This window comes from Myotis brandtii, unplaced genomic scaffold (assembly GCF_000412655.1).
Source record: "Myotis brandtii unplaced genomic scaffold, ASM41265v1 scaffold420, whole genome shotgun sequence".
In the NCBI taxonomy this organism is placed as follows: domain Eukaryota; kingdom Metazoa; phylum Chordata; class Mammalia; order Chiroptera; family Vespertilionidae; genus Myotis; species Myotis brandtii.
In genome coordinates, this window is record NW_005366109.1 from 1,235,043 (window position 1) to 1,247,971 (window position 12,929).

Here is a 12,929-nt window from a genome sequence, read left to right on the forward strand (position 1 = left end):
AGGACCAGGGGCAGTCGGCCTACGCATCACCGTGGAAGCAGTTCTGGGCTCTGTGCGAGTCCTGTCTTCCACCTTCTGTTTGTTTTTTTCTATCTCATATTAACAAAAATAACTATTTAAACTTAAGAACTATTTTGCTTATCAACCTTAGTAAAATGTTCAAAGGATTCCATGTTTTCCCACAGCCCTGTTTCAGGAGGCGCACGCAGAAGGCAGCGGCCACTGAGGCCCTCGAGGCCTCCAGGCAGGGCCTGAGGGAAGGGGAGGGGGTAGAAGTGTTCCAGGCACGGGAGTGACAGGCGGGGACGTGGGGAGGAACGGGGTCTGGGCAGATGTGAGCAGCAAACTGAGGGGAGAAGGGCTGTCGGCCGGTGAGGGCTTTGCAGCAGGGACCCTCCATGGCCTGCTCACCCCATGAAGACCAGAGGCCCGGCCTGTGCATCGTCCCACACGGAGATCGTGCGGCGGGAGTGTATGTGCTGTGACGGTGCCAGGACACTGGGGAGGACACTGCGGAGGGAGATCAGCTTCCTCAACCGGTGGTGGGAGCTTCGCGCGCGAGGCCGCAGGGGCCGAGAGGAGGCGCTGAGGTCCCTGACGCGCTTTAGAGGGAAGGGCCACACCTTGGTTACATGTTAGAGGTGAGGTCTAGATGGTGGGACCCACCCGGAAGGTCCTGACCTGCTGAGGGGACTGGCACAGCTCCCTGGGGAGGCCGAGGGGTGAGCAGGGGTGAGGAGGGTCCAGCGGAGGCAGAGGTGAAAGTCAGTGGGGCAGCAGGGCACAGACGCAGCCTCGACTGGAATGGGATTGAAGGTGAGTTCCAGCTCCTGAGGGTCCCGAGGGCCCGAGAGCGTCTTAAAGACACTGGTGAGCTGAGCCAGACATGTGACAGGAACTGAGGCTGGGGGGCCGGGGGCAGAGGAAGCTCCAGAACCAAAGCATCTGGACAAACTCCGGGAGGGCCTGCTCTCCCGCTCCGTACTGAGGCTTCCTGCCCTTGGCCCCCAGGCTCCTCCCACACGGACCAAAGGCCCTGGGCAAGTAATAAGACGGTGCAACCTGTTGTAAAGCTGTCCTTGAACCTGCGAATGCTAGGACTCATCCTCAGTGAGTGACTGGTGTCTACAGATACACCTTCAGGGCTGGTGGCTGCCTGAAGCCGGTGGGGACAGCAAAGGAGACCCACAGGGCGGACACACTGCTGGCCCTCCCCTGGCCACCCCGTGAGCACAGAGAATGCTGACCTCATGCTTCCTTGGGGAGGGGCCACCCTTCCCTCCCCAGGGGCCTGCTGGACACCCGCCACTCTCCCCGAGGGAGGACCAGGCAGAGGAGACTGTAGGGGGCTCAGGAGGTAGAGCTGGGGGTCGAGGGGCTTCGTCCACAGCTTGAGCAGGGCCACACATGCGCACTGTGCACATCCCCCCACACACACCCATCTACTGTAGAATCAAGTTCACAGAGAAGAAGACAAATGTAATATCAACTGTGAAATTATATTTAAAATAGAAATCCCGTGCTTTCCTTCCTGCATCACTATTTTTTCCATGTTTCCACTTCAATTCATTTATCTACCACTGTTTCAAATTTCACATTTCAACTCTCATTCTGAGACTGAGTGAGGCGCTCGTCTCCGGTCCGCTCTCCTCGTTGGCAGACTGTTTCCTCTCGGAGTGAGCTGATTCTCCCGAAAGCTCAGGCCTTTGCTGTCCTCGCCATGGCACTTCCTGCTCCGCTGGCCCGGTCTCTCCTTCCTTTCTTTCCTTGTTCTCTTCCTTCTCTATCAAAACTCTCTCTTTGGGCCCATCTGCAGGCTCTTACCTGGGCCTTTAACACTGTGGGAGCCCTGCGCTCCGACCTGCCTGGCACAGGTAAACTTGAAAATCTTTTCCTAAGCGGCAACATTCATCTGGTCTCCTCCATTGGCTTCACCCCCGTGAAGCATTTGGAGGGACAAGACCATCTCTGCCGGGTTATCTTGCTTTATGAACACTCCTCTTTCCAAGCACGACACAGGCTGGGCCACAGCAATCCTCCAAACACAGCTCTGCTTCTTCACATCACCCGACACTTCCTGCCCCTAGAGCTGCCTGAAAGTGAGCACACGGCCCGTCTGCCCCTAGAGCTGCATGTGCAGTCTCTCTGAACACAGTGGCTGCATAGTTCTGCGCCGTCCCCTTCCTGACCCGCCTCCCTATCCTGCCCCATCTTGCTCTTTAACTGGCCATTTGTGTGACCCCCACTCCACCTGTCAGTACTCTCTGAGGATCCTCCCTGCACTGAGTTGCATCTGTCCTCATTGCCTCCCTCGAGCGCTCCCCTCTGGTGTGGAATGGGTTTTCTCCCCTGTGCTCTTGTGAGCTCTTCGGCCTCCAGATTTCCTGGTGAGCTCTGCGCAGCCCTCCTTCCAGGCTTCAAGGTGTCTCCTGCCCCAGGGCCCGGCCCGCCTGCCTCTGTCTGCTGGTGTGTGGGTGCCCCTCTGACTCAAGGACCACGCATGCCGTCCTTTCTCCCGCTCAGGGCCTTGCACAAGAATAAACAAATCAATAAAAATCCAGGATTGAAAAATAAAGCTATAAAAGATCTCAGTGTGGCTGGGCTCTGACTAATGGCTGGTTCACCTAAGAAAGGTCCCCATCAGCGAGGCTGTCCGAGGGGCAGGTGGCTTGCCGCCCCCACCGAGCGGGAAGAAAGCCTGCCAGACACTGTCTGCCCAGGGCGCTTAGTAAGTGTCCACGGCCTGACTCCTGCTGCCTGGTTCCCGCCTCAGACCCACTCCTCCAGCCGGTGATGGTAAGGGCACGCCTTCAGCGCCTGTAACCAACCGTTTTAAAATAATAATTGATGGACTCCCCTTTCCCTGGAATGTGATTGCTAAACCCACCCGTCCCTGGAATGGCGATGACTGACTGTAAATGTGATGTGGCCCCAGCCCAGAAGGAACACCCTGTATGGACATATACATGGACTAACCAACCAGCTCTCGCCAAGTACCCCAAGCCCTCATGCCTTCCTCATTCTCCTTAAAAGAGTTGTAACCGCTGCACGGGCTGCTGCTCTCCCTTGTGAGACAGCCCGGCAGGTCTTTCCTCTAATAAAGCCTGTGTCACTTGGTTTTCGGCCTCCGACTGATCTTTCAATAATGTAAATGGCCGTTTTCCCCACCACACCTAACAATACCAACGGAAATCTGGCTGGCTGTTTCGGTTTTCTCCTCTGCATATTTCTCCAGAATCATAACCATTTTCCCAACACTGCCGGGCTCAGGCAGACCTTCCATCTAAGTTGGGGAAACTGGAGGTGCTTGGAAGTCCCACTGCTACCTGCCTGCCGAGCTCCCACGGAGCTGGGAGGCGCTGTGACCAGAAAGCGAGGCCAGACAGGAGGACCTAGGCGGCTTGGAGCCGCGCTTCGGTCAGAGACCCCCTGAGCCCCAAGAGTGTCACTAAAGGCCCAGCTAACTTTCGTGCGGTCCCCTGGCACTTCTGGAGGGCAAGCAGGCTCTGAGGTTCAAAGGCAACACGCAGGAAAGCTACCTTTATTAAGTCACACAACTGAGGGGCGAAGATTCTATGTGAGAGAGGATGCTTATGAATGGAAAGATGGGTGAGGCCTGGAGTCAGTGGAGAAGTGGGGAGTGTAGTGGGCGTCAGAGTGAGCAGGCTGAGGACAGGCAGCGCCAGGAAAGGGCACAGAGGGCAGGAGAGACTTCCTTTAGAATATTACGAAAGGAATGCATGCATATGGTGGCAAATAATATGTGTCTAAAGAAAGCAGATGACTACAAACACTTAAACCTTGTGTAAAAAAATCATAACATCAGCGGAGCCACTTTAAAATGGAGCAGAGCCGCCATCCAGGAGGCACCGCCTGGCAGTCCTGGGCCACAGATGCTCGGACGTGAAAACAGGGCGAAATAACCTCTGCCCTGCGCCTCCCGCCACACTGTGCCCCAAGACTGTCTGCAAGGATAAGAAGGAAGCAGATACTGTGAGCACCCACTGAGGACTGTGGGGCAGAGCATTTTAAACTGTTCAGCGTTGGCATCACTATGTTCTGTTATCAGCACCAACAGACACCTTCCTTCCATGGCTGTGACTGTCCCCCTTCCCTTTCTCGTAAGTACCGGGGCCTTTGTCTCCTGATTGGGACATTGCTTGGGCTTCGCCTGAAGATGCTTCCTGAGTAGCTATTCTTTGATCTCAAATAAATGCCTGTCGCCTCTCACTGGGAAAGGCCTTTTATTTTTAGGAGAACACTTGAAATCCCGAGGCAGAATTTAACCATTTGGGATAAACGAAAAAGACTCATTTTTAAATGAAGAATAACAGAACTTGGTAACAGAGCCAGTAAGACTGACAGGAAGAAAAGGGGCCCTGTGATTCCAGGTTCTCTGGGAGGAGACTGGCAGGCGGCAGTGCCACCCTCTGGGGGTGATAGCAGTGAGGCCCCAGGGGGCTCCAGCTCAGCCAACCACCCAGGACCTGTACTCATCTGAGACCCTTCACTGGTTTTGTTTTTGAAACGTTGACCATCTTATTGAGCAAGAATATTGACTAGGGTGCACACTGCCCAGCCCAAGAGGGGAGAGGGCGGGGCAGAGGTGCCCATGGTCACACGCATGGGGGAGTGGGGAGGATTCAACCTCAAGGCCCAGCAGCTCCAAAGGCTGTGCTCTCTCAGTACCAGGATGCCTGCCTCATACAGAAAACTATAACAGCACGTGATCGGTGACCAGAAATTAATTTTGCCTGGAAGGGAAGGTCTGAGAGGAAGAGACGCCTTAAAGAATTGGGAGGCACAGGGAGGGGAGTGGCTTCCCAGAGAGAAGGGACAAAGGGAGAACTTCCAGATGAAGGTCTGGGCCCAGCACCTGGTCACACTGGCAGGCTGCTCGCCCCTCCGCGGAAGTGCGCTGGCTCCGTCATCTCAGCTGCTCTCCAGCCCAACAGCCTCACACCCAACAGGGCACCAGGACAGCGCCAGCACCTGCCAGGCCCCAGAGTAAGCATCCTGGGGCTTGTGCCTCACCATCACCACGGCACCAGGCCGGGCTCCTTCCCTCTGAGCCGGGCACCTGCGGACGCACACCTGTTGCTAGTGGGCACCCAGAGAGGCCTGTGGCTGGTCCTGACAATGCTCCTGGGAGCAGAGGTGGGAAGTAAGGCTGCCCAGGGGAAGGCTCCTTCGCTGGTGGCCATGTGGTGAGGGGTGCGACTTCTGCTCTTTTCACAGGAAGCGGGAGGAAGTAGGTGTTGGAGGAGTCCTCATTGCCACTGGGGGCGCCATCTGGAAATGTGTGGCCCGTCCCCCCAGGTCCGCTAGCTCCCCTCCCACATGCACCTGTGGGCCTCCCTGCAAGTGGAACAGGCAAGTCCTGACTTTCTCTTTGCTCAGAAGCTTGTGGGACTCAATTTCTTTCCTCTGAACCTTCCCTGCAGTCCCCCTCGGAAAGGATATGTCCGAGAGTGAATGAGGCGTGCAGGGCAGAGTCGCAGTGCTGATTTATGCAGAACCGTTCCGCAGTCCCCCATCGTCTTCCCTCCTCCTTTTCGGCAATCATGTATCCCATTAGCCTGTTTGATTGCCGCCGCTCACAAAGGGGCACCTTCGCTGAACCAGCTTCAATGCCTTCTGGATCTGTCCCCCGGGAGGAGCCTGCTAATTTAGAATGTAGTCCCGGGGATGAATCGCACAGCCCGAGTCACTACGTGTCCTTCCTCGTAGCTGCTGTTTAGTATCACTTCGCCTCTCCTCTCCAGGAGCCATGACTTGGACACGGGTGTTCTTTCCTCCGTGAATCCTGGGAAGCGGGTCCACAGCTGTGGTGGCCCCTTCTCTGAGCAGACTAACTCCGCTGTCGGTGCCTTTCATTGCAGGGGCTCCCCAAGCACTGTTGGTTCCATATACCTTCCTGGATTTTAAAAGCAGAGGCGCCTCTGCTAATTTTCCCAAGTTGGCTTAAGCATCGGTGAACTGCAGCAGAAATTGGGGAAATTTAATAAATGGTGATCAGTGACTCTACCTTGCTTTTCTGGTTTCTCCTGAGTAACTGTCACAGGCTGCTTTCACTGCAACCAATACAAATAGGATTTCTGACCCAAGCTTTCAACTTCCATTTACCGGGTGGCGTGTCTTTATAACAGAGACCTAGCGCTAATGATGCCTGCCGGCAAGTCAGATGCGAAGACAGGGCTCCTGAGGTGGCCACCGAGGGCTTCCCGTGTTTCCTCCACACGTGGCGTGGCAGCAGCGCACACCCACTCAGTTGCAGGAACTGTGACTGATCCCGAGATGGTGATGTGAACATCTTTCTTACTCCCCTCTCGGGAGAAGGGTCCCTCTGCAGGATGTTTCATTTTTGTTTCTTTAACACGTTAAGCGCCATGTCAGTCACTGTCCAGACCGGTCAGTCACTGGTGCTGCCAGCACATCGGTGAACTCGGATATCGTGAGCTAAACGGAAAGGAAGACAGAACAGGCTTGGCGCTTAACCTGTTAAAAATGAAGACCAAGCCCTGACTGGTTTGGCTCACTGGATAGAGCATTGGCCTGTGGACTGAAGGGTTCCAGGTTCGATTCCAGTCAAGAGCACATGCCTGGGTTTCGGGCTTGATACCCAGTAGGGGTCGTGCAGGAGGCAGCCGATCAATGATCCTCTCTCATCATTGATGTTTCTATCTCTCTCTCCCTCTCCCTTCCTCCCTGAAATCAATAAACATTTATATTTTAAAAAATAAACAAATAAAAATGAAGACCAAGTGTTTCCGACAAAACACTTCTTTTTATAAACCAAAGTGTTACAGATGGACTTCTGAACAGCCCTAACCACTGCTTCCCGGGGAGACGTTTCCGGACTGTGAGCCACACTCATCAGAATTGCTCGGGGCGACAGGACACCCAAATAGTTTTGCACAAATATTCATTCCTAGTGGTTTCTTCGTGACACTGCTTATATGTGGCAACAGTTTTCTAACTCTCCAATGTCACTTTCTCATAGTCACATAGGCCAGGGCACCCACAAATAACTAGAACGCCACTGCCTGGAAGGTCCTGGAAAAGGAGCCTTTCCCACACCATCCCCTCAGGCTGCCCGGGGAGTCCTGCTTCCCTTTCTCACGTTTGGACGCTCCGGAGTTCCAGGGAGAGCAGTTCACTCACTCAGCACATTAGGCCCTGAAGTGTAGGAGGTATCTTTTCATTTTGGAAAAACAAAAATACAAAAAAGGGAAATGTTCTCGTTTCAGGCAGCATGGGCAGGGGTGGCCTTACTAAGGCCCTTCTCTGAGACGGGCATCAGAGAGCCTGGCTGTGGCCCACGCCCTGGGAGGGCAGGTGGGAAGTTCTTCACTCCCAGGGGGCGTGTGCGGCTTGTCTGCAAGAGCTCCAGCCACAAGGCCACTTCAGGCCCAAGTCCCACCTGCTGGCTCAGCACGGGGACACGGGTTGGCTTATCCTCCCAAGGGATGTCTCCATTCCTCTCACTGCTCAGCGGCTCCCGGCGCCCACCTGCTCGGGCTCTGGGCACCTTCTCCCAGCCAGTTGTTTGGTGCAGAATTACTGCTGCTCCAATCCCAGAGGCACAGGACTTGGAGTGTCGGAACAAGGACATATACTCGCTGTTGTGTCATTTCCCTCTTTTCCCAGTAAAATCTTTCATGATAGACATTTAAGTATAAAGATGCCTACAGAGGATCTTTTATAATTATGCTACAAGTGAAATATTTTTCTGCCTTTTTTTTGGTCTCACTGGGCAAGAACCTTTAAGATCTAGTTCACTCTCCTTATTTCAGAGACAAGGGTCCTGAGAGCCAGGGAGGTGAAATGACCTGCTGCAGGGGGGGGGGGGTGTCACACAGCAGGTTGGGGTGAGGCTGGCCCCAGTGCCGAGGTCTCCACACTCTTCTCCATCACCCTCCACTCCTTCCCCACCTCTCTGCCCCGTTCATATGGCCGTTTCTCAGGCTTACTTCTAGACCCTCCACTCCTTCCCCACCTCTCTGCCCCGTTCAGATGGCCTTTTCTCAGGCTTACTTCTAGACCCTTCTTCTTAGCCTGACTCTTCGAGGCCCCTGACCTTGACCATTATCTGCAGGTCCAGTCCTTACATCCCTATCTTGGTTTGAATGGCTCACCTTTACCCCTCACCCTTTATTTTCTTGCAATAAATGCGTCCAGACTTCCTTGTAGCCAGCACAGCCCCACTGTTCTCCAAGGTCACGGGGATTGCAGCCTCAGGGCGATCTCCTGTTCTCCCTCGTTCCTCAGATCCAGGTCGTCACCAGTGAGCCCTGAGAGTTGATCTCCCTCAGAACCCCGCACCAGAGCGCTGGCCCGTCTGATTTATGGAGGGGCTGCGGGGCGCTGGGGCACGGAGGGGCCACAGCATGGGCTCTGCCCTCAAGAAGTGCAGGTGAGGCCCCTGCTAGGACTGCTATGCACACTCACAGGTGCAGGCCCTGCGGTTCCAGTGCTCACCCTCTCTGGCCCACACCCAGCCCGGCCCTACAAATGCCACTTCTGTCTCTGGTACACAGCACAGGGCACCCAGGCGCCTCTCAATCCCGGTTGTTTCCGTGGCTCCTGTTCCCAAGCAGGTTTTATTTGGGAGCATCCCTTCCGCATCACTGCAGGGCTGGGTCCTCTGTCCTGGCAGAAGGGGTCTGAGGCTGGAACTGGCTCTCTCCGTGGGTCAGGAGCGCACAGAGGGAGGGGCTCCGCATCTTTGGAGTCTGCCACTGGGATGTCTGTGTCAGTTCCGGTGCTGACCCCCTAGGAATTCTGCCTTAGGAGGCAGCACATGACCAGGTGCGCCTGAAGGTGCTCGGAGAACCTCCTCTAGAGGAAGCTGCAGGGGTCCTGGGGAGCCAGAGGGTGTGACAGGACCTGGGGCTCGGGGCTGGGAAATGACGATCACCAGGCCAGGACGGAGGTCTGATGGTGGTTGCTTTAAACAGAGTCTGTTTCGCTGTATTTTTTTCTTCACCAGAGCCGCATGTTGCTATGGGAACGAGGATAGCACCGGGAGCCCACAGCCACTCACGGGCCTGACATAAGTGTGTGAATAAACTGCCCTCACTCCAGGCTCTGCTGAGTGGTCTCGGAGGGCAGCTCAGGCAGCCACGCGCAGACTTTCTGTCCTGCTGGTGCCTCTGGGTTCCTGCGGGGGGCGGGGGGGGCCCTGCCGAGGGCCAGTGGGCAGCTTTGAGCAGGGTGGAGGGATCTGCCACCCTCCCAGCCCTGCAAAACCCTCCCACGCCCTCTCATTCACCTCCACCCAATTCCCAAGGGCCTGCTCACTGGACCCCTTTCTTAGGTGAGGCCCCCCCCCCCCCCCCAAAAAAAAATCCATCCACACCAGCCCTGCTTCACTTCACACCTCTGCACTTTGGTCTGGTCCATCGACTGCTATTCGCAATGTCCCTAGAACTAAGGCCCTCTTCACTGGGTTGATTTCTCTCAGTCAGGGAACCTGCAACCCCCCAGGAAGGGCCTGCCTTGTTTCTCTCCTATGTCTGGCTGCCAAGCCTGCCCACAGGCCCCACCTGCTCACTCAGGTCTGCCTCAGATGGCGGGCCAGGCAGAGCTGGGCTCACTTCTGCGCCATTATTAGTTTCATGCCTTTAGAGACTACACAAAGGTGTGAACATGCTTAGCCATAGGGTAGGCTGCACATATTCAACTTTGGTAGAAAACTTCTCCAAAATGACTGTATCCATTTATACTCCCGCGGCACTGGTGAGAACTGCCCATCGCGCCTCATCTTTGCCAGCACCTGGGACTGAGTTTCCTCATTTTCACAATGCAGTGAGGGCAGCTCCTATTTCACATTTGGGGGCTACAGAGTGTAATAAATACAAGGGATTGGAATAGGGCCTGGCACATAATAAGTGCTCAGTAAATAACAGTGGTAACTTATTATTATTATTATAAATTATTATTATTATCCTGAATGAGGAGATGCCGAGGTATTTGGCATATATATTTTTCCACTGACAAAAGTTTCTGGTTTAAGAGACTCCACTGACAACAGAAACTCAGCCTTGAATGCCACAGTCTCTCGACAAGCTGAATTACTAAGTCTTTCCCTTTATTTGGCTGACTGGTGGGGGTGGGAGAGCTGGATGGACAGACCGAGTGATTCACTCACTCATTCAGCCAGCAGGTACTCTACGCGCACACGCGCCAGGCCCATGCTAGGTGCCGGGGATAAAAAGATAAATACGACCCGCTTCTCTCCTCAGCCACATAAATTCGATAAGTAAATGGAACCCTGAGAGCTGCCTGAGACTGTCAATACCATCTTCAGTTGTGTTATTGACTTGGCAAAGGCTCTCATGTGGGTTCTCATGAGCAGGAACTGTCCACACTGCAGAGTGAGTGTTTCCTACAGTCCTTTTAGCCCTGGGGCTGCTGTGCCCAGGAGCTCAATGCCCCATATAAAAAGTCACACCAAAGCTTGCTCTCAAACTCAGGTTTTCATAAGGGCCACGAAAAGAAACGGGCTTCACTTCTATCTCTTCTGATACAATGATTTTCATAGGTGCAGACCGTCCTTGATCGGGCCCAGCCTGCTCTCTAAGGGGAGCTTTCACGAGATGAAATGAAGGGGCGTGAGCAGCGCAGCATCAGAACCAGCGTGACTGGCTACGTGACAGTCACTGCAGCTGAAGCTTCGGATCCCTTGACATGAGTGGTGTTGTCGACAAGGCCCAGTTTCTAACCTCCTCCGGAAAAGGGAGGGTGGGAGGGATGTCTGCCTCCTGAGCAGCTCAGTCGATCAGCAGTCGAGGCAGGTGGGCCCAGTGACCACACGATTGCGGAGTTGGTGACTGAGACTTCCATGAAAGCACATGAGGAAACAGCCAAGAAGGACCGTTTTGGCCCAGGTGCTGGGAAGAAGCACATGAATGAAAACAACCGAAGGAGACCAGGACGAGGTGGATTCGCTGGAAGACAAACTGACATGTGTCTGCCATCTAGTGCTAAGTGTGAGAGGATGACAAAGGAAGCCCTGCGAATGGGCACAGGGGATGTGCAAAGAGGCACCCAAGGGTAGAAGAGAGAAGGATAGACGTGAGAAGGATGCCAAGCACAGGGGGAGAGGAGCAGAGCATGACACACACACGTGCGCACACGCGCGCACACACAGGAATCAAAGGAAAATGTTCTAAGAAGTTAGGTTTAATGACAAGGATGGCACAGAGCACACGGGGCAGGAGGTCACTGGAGGAAGTGGTGCAGTCTTTGAGAGGTAAGCATTGAGGGACTTATTGACAGAAGTCATAAACGTAGCTAAAACATTAAAGGAATTCATTGCTGCGGTGCTCACAAAGGAAGATGAGGCAGATGCCCGAAGCAGACATACACTTCCCGGAGGAGAGGGATGAAATGTGCAGGAAATCAGAAGCGTGCCCAAACAGGTGATCAGGAAATCTGAACCTCCGCAGACTGCCCAGGCTGGGCCCCATGGAGAGAAGTGAGGGGAATTAACATGCAGCAGACAGAGGCTGAGCCCTGCTGCAGGAAGGCCTGGCCGACTGGAGCATGAGAGACGCACAGCGATATCGGGCATGAAATCCCTATCTGGTTTAGTGCGGGAGGCTCTGCTATCCCAATAGCAGCCGGTGTTTGGAGGTCAGAGCAGATTCCACGCCACCGTCGCACATCTCCCAGCCACCGTGGCCACTCAGGCACTGTGCAGGCCACTTGTCCACCTTTTGCCAGAACAGCCCAAACCCCATCTCTTCTGAATGCTCTTTAACTCACAGGAGCCTCCATGCTGCACATTCCTCACCATCCCCGACTGGGACCCTGCCTCTCTGGATGGGACAGCACCTGCACAAACAGTCTGACCTGGGAGACGTGGCAGGTGATACCCCCACATTTCTCTTTCTGTTATTGCACAGACAAGTTGATCTTCCCATGCGAAAAACCACGCCCACCCTCCTTCTGAAATCTGCACAGAGTCTTCAGACGGGCAGACACTGGGTGTCTACATGGATACGAGCTCTGGCTCTGACAAAACAGAGGCCACTGATGTCGGCTGGCACACAGCAGTGACGCACTGAGGACCCTGCCTCCCCTCTACACTGCCCTCCACTGTGCCACGGGGGCCCTGACCCCACGGGGCATGATGGCATGGCTCTCACTCTCAGCATTCTGGTCCCCGATTCTGTCCCAGTCCCCTTTCCCAGCTGTCGTCTGCCAGGAGTCCTGCCAACCAGCCCGAGTCACCCCCTTCCCTTAGTCCCTGCCCCTCATGCCTCTTTGCCACACCTGCACACATTCCTGCTGTGCCTAAGACAGGTGACGGCTTCTTCCATGTTGTCCCAGAACCCAGTTATGTGTAGCAAACAACATTCCTCTTTGCGTGTTTGCTACGTGCTTGGTGCCCAGTTAAAGTCAACGTTTTTATGCCTCTTGTACACTCTGAGAATGACACAATTTATGGATCTTGCCTATGATCCGGTCACTATTTATTTAATGGTTTAAGATGTTTCCCCGTTGGCAACACTACATTGAAGCTCTTTTTCCTGATCAATAACTGACTCACTGAGGGAGCTGAGTGAGTTGCTCATGGCCAAATGTGACAGATCACAGTGACCTCCCAGCCGACCCATTCACACTGGCTGGTCCAGAGTGGTTGGCTCCATATAGATGGCTGTGGGACACTCCGGGGAGATAGGGTCTCGCGCTCCAACTTGAGAGCTGTGTGATGAAGGGATTCTTCATCTGGTGCTGAGGTGAGGGGTTGGGGCCCTGCTCAGACTCTCTCCAGTGCTTCTCAGCCCTCTCCCACCGAAGAATTCCTTTTGTTGTAATACGTAATCGCAGAACCTCAATATTTCATTTTAGCTAACAAATTTAAGTGGTAAGAAAAATTGGGATTTATGCACAAAACTTAAAACATATGGGGATCATAT

The 12,929-nt window shown here is 54.2% G+C and overlaps 1 protein-coding gene across 3 annotated transcripts in view; it reads right to left on the reverse strand.

Annotated features, from left to right (window-relative positions):
- Nucleotides 1–12,929, reverse strand: part of BTBD9 (BTB (POZ) domain containing 9) — a 433,633-nt gene that overhangs the window by 1,623 nt on the left and 419,081 nt on the right. The window lies entirely within an intron of this gene.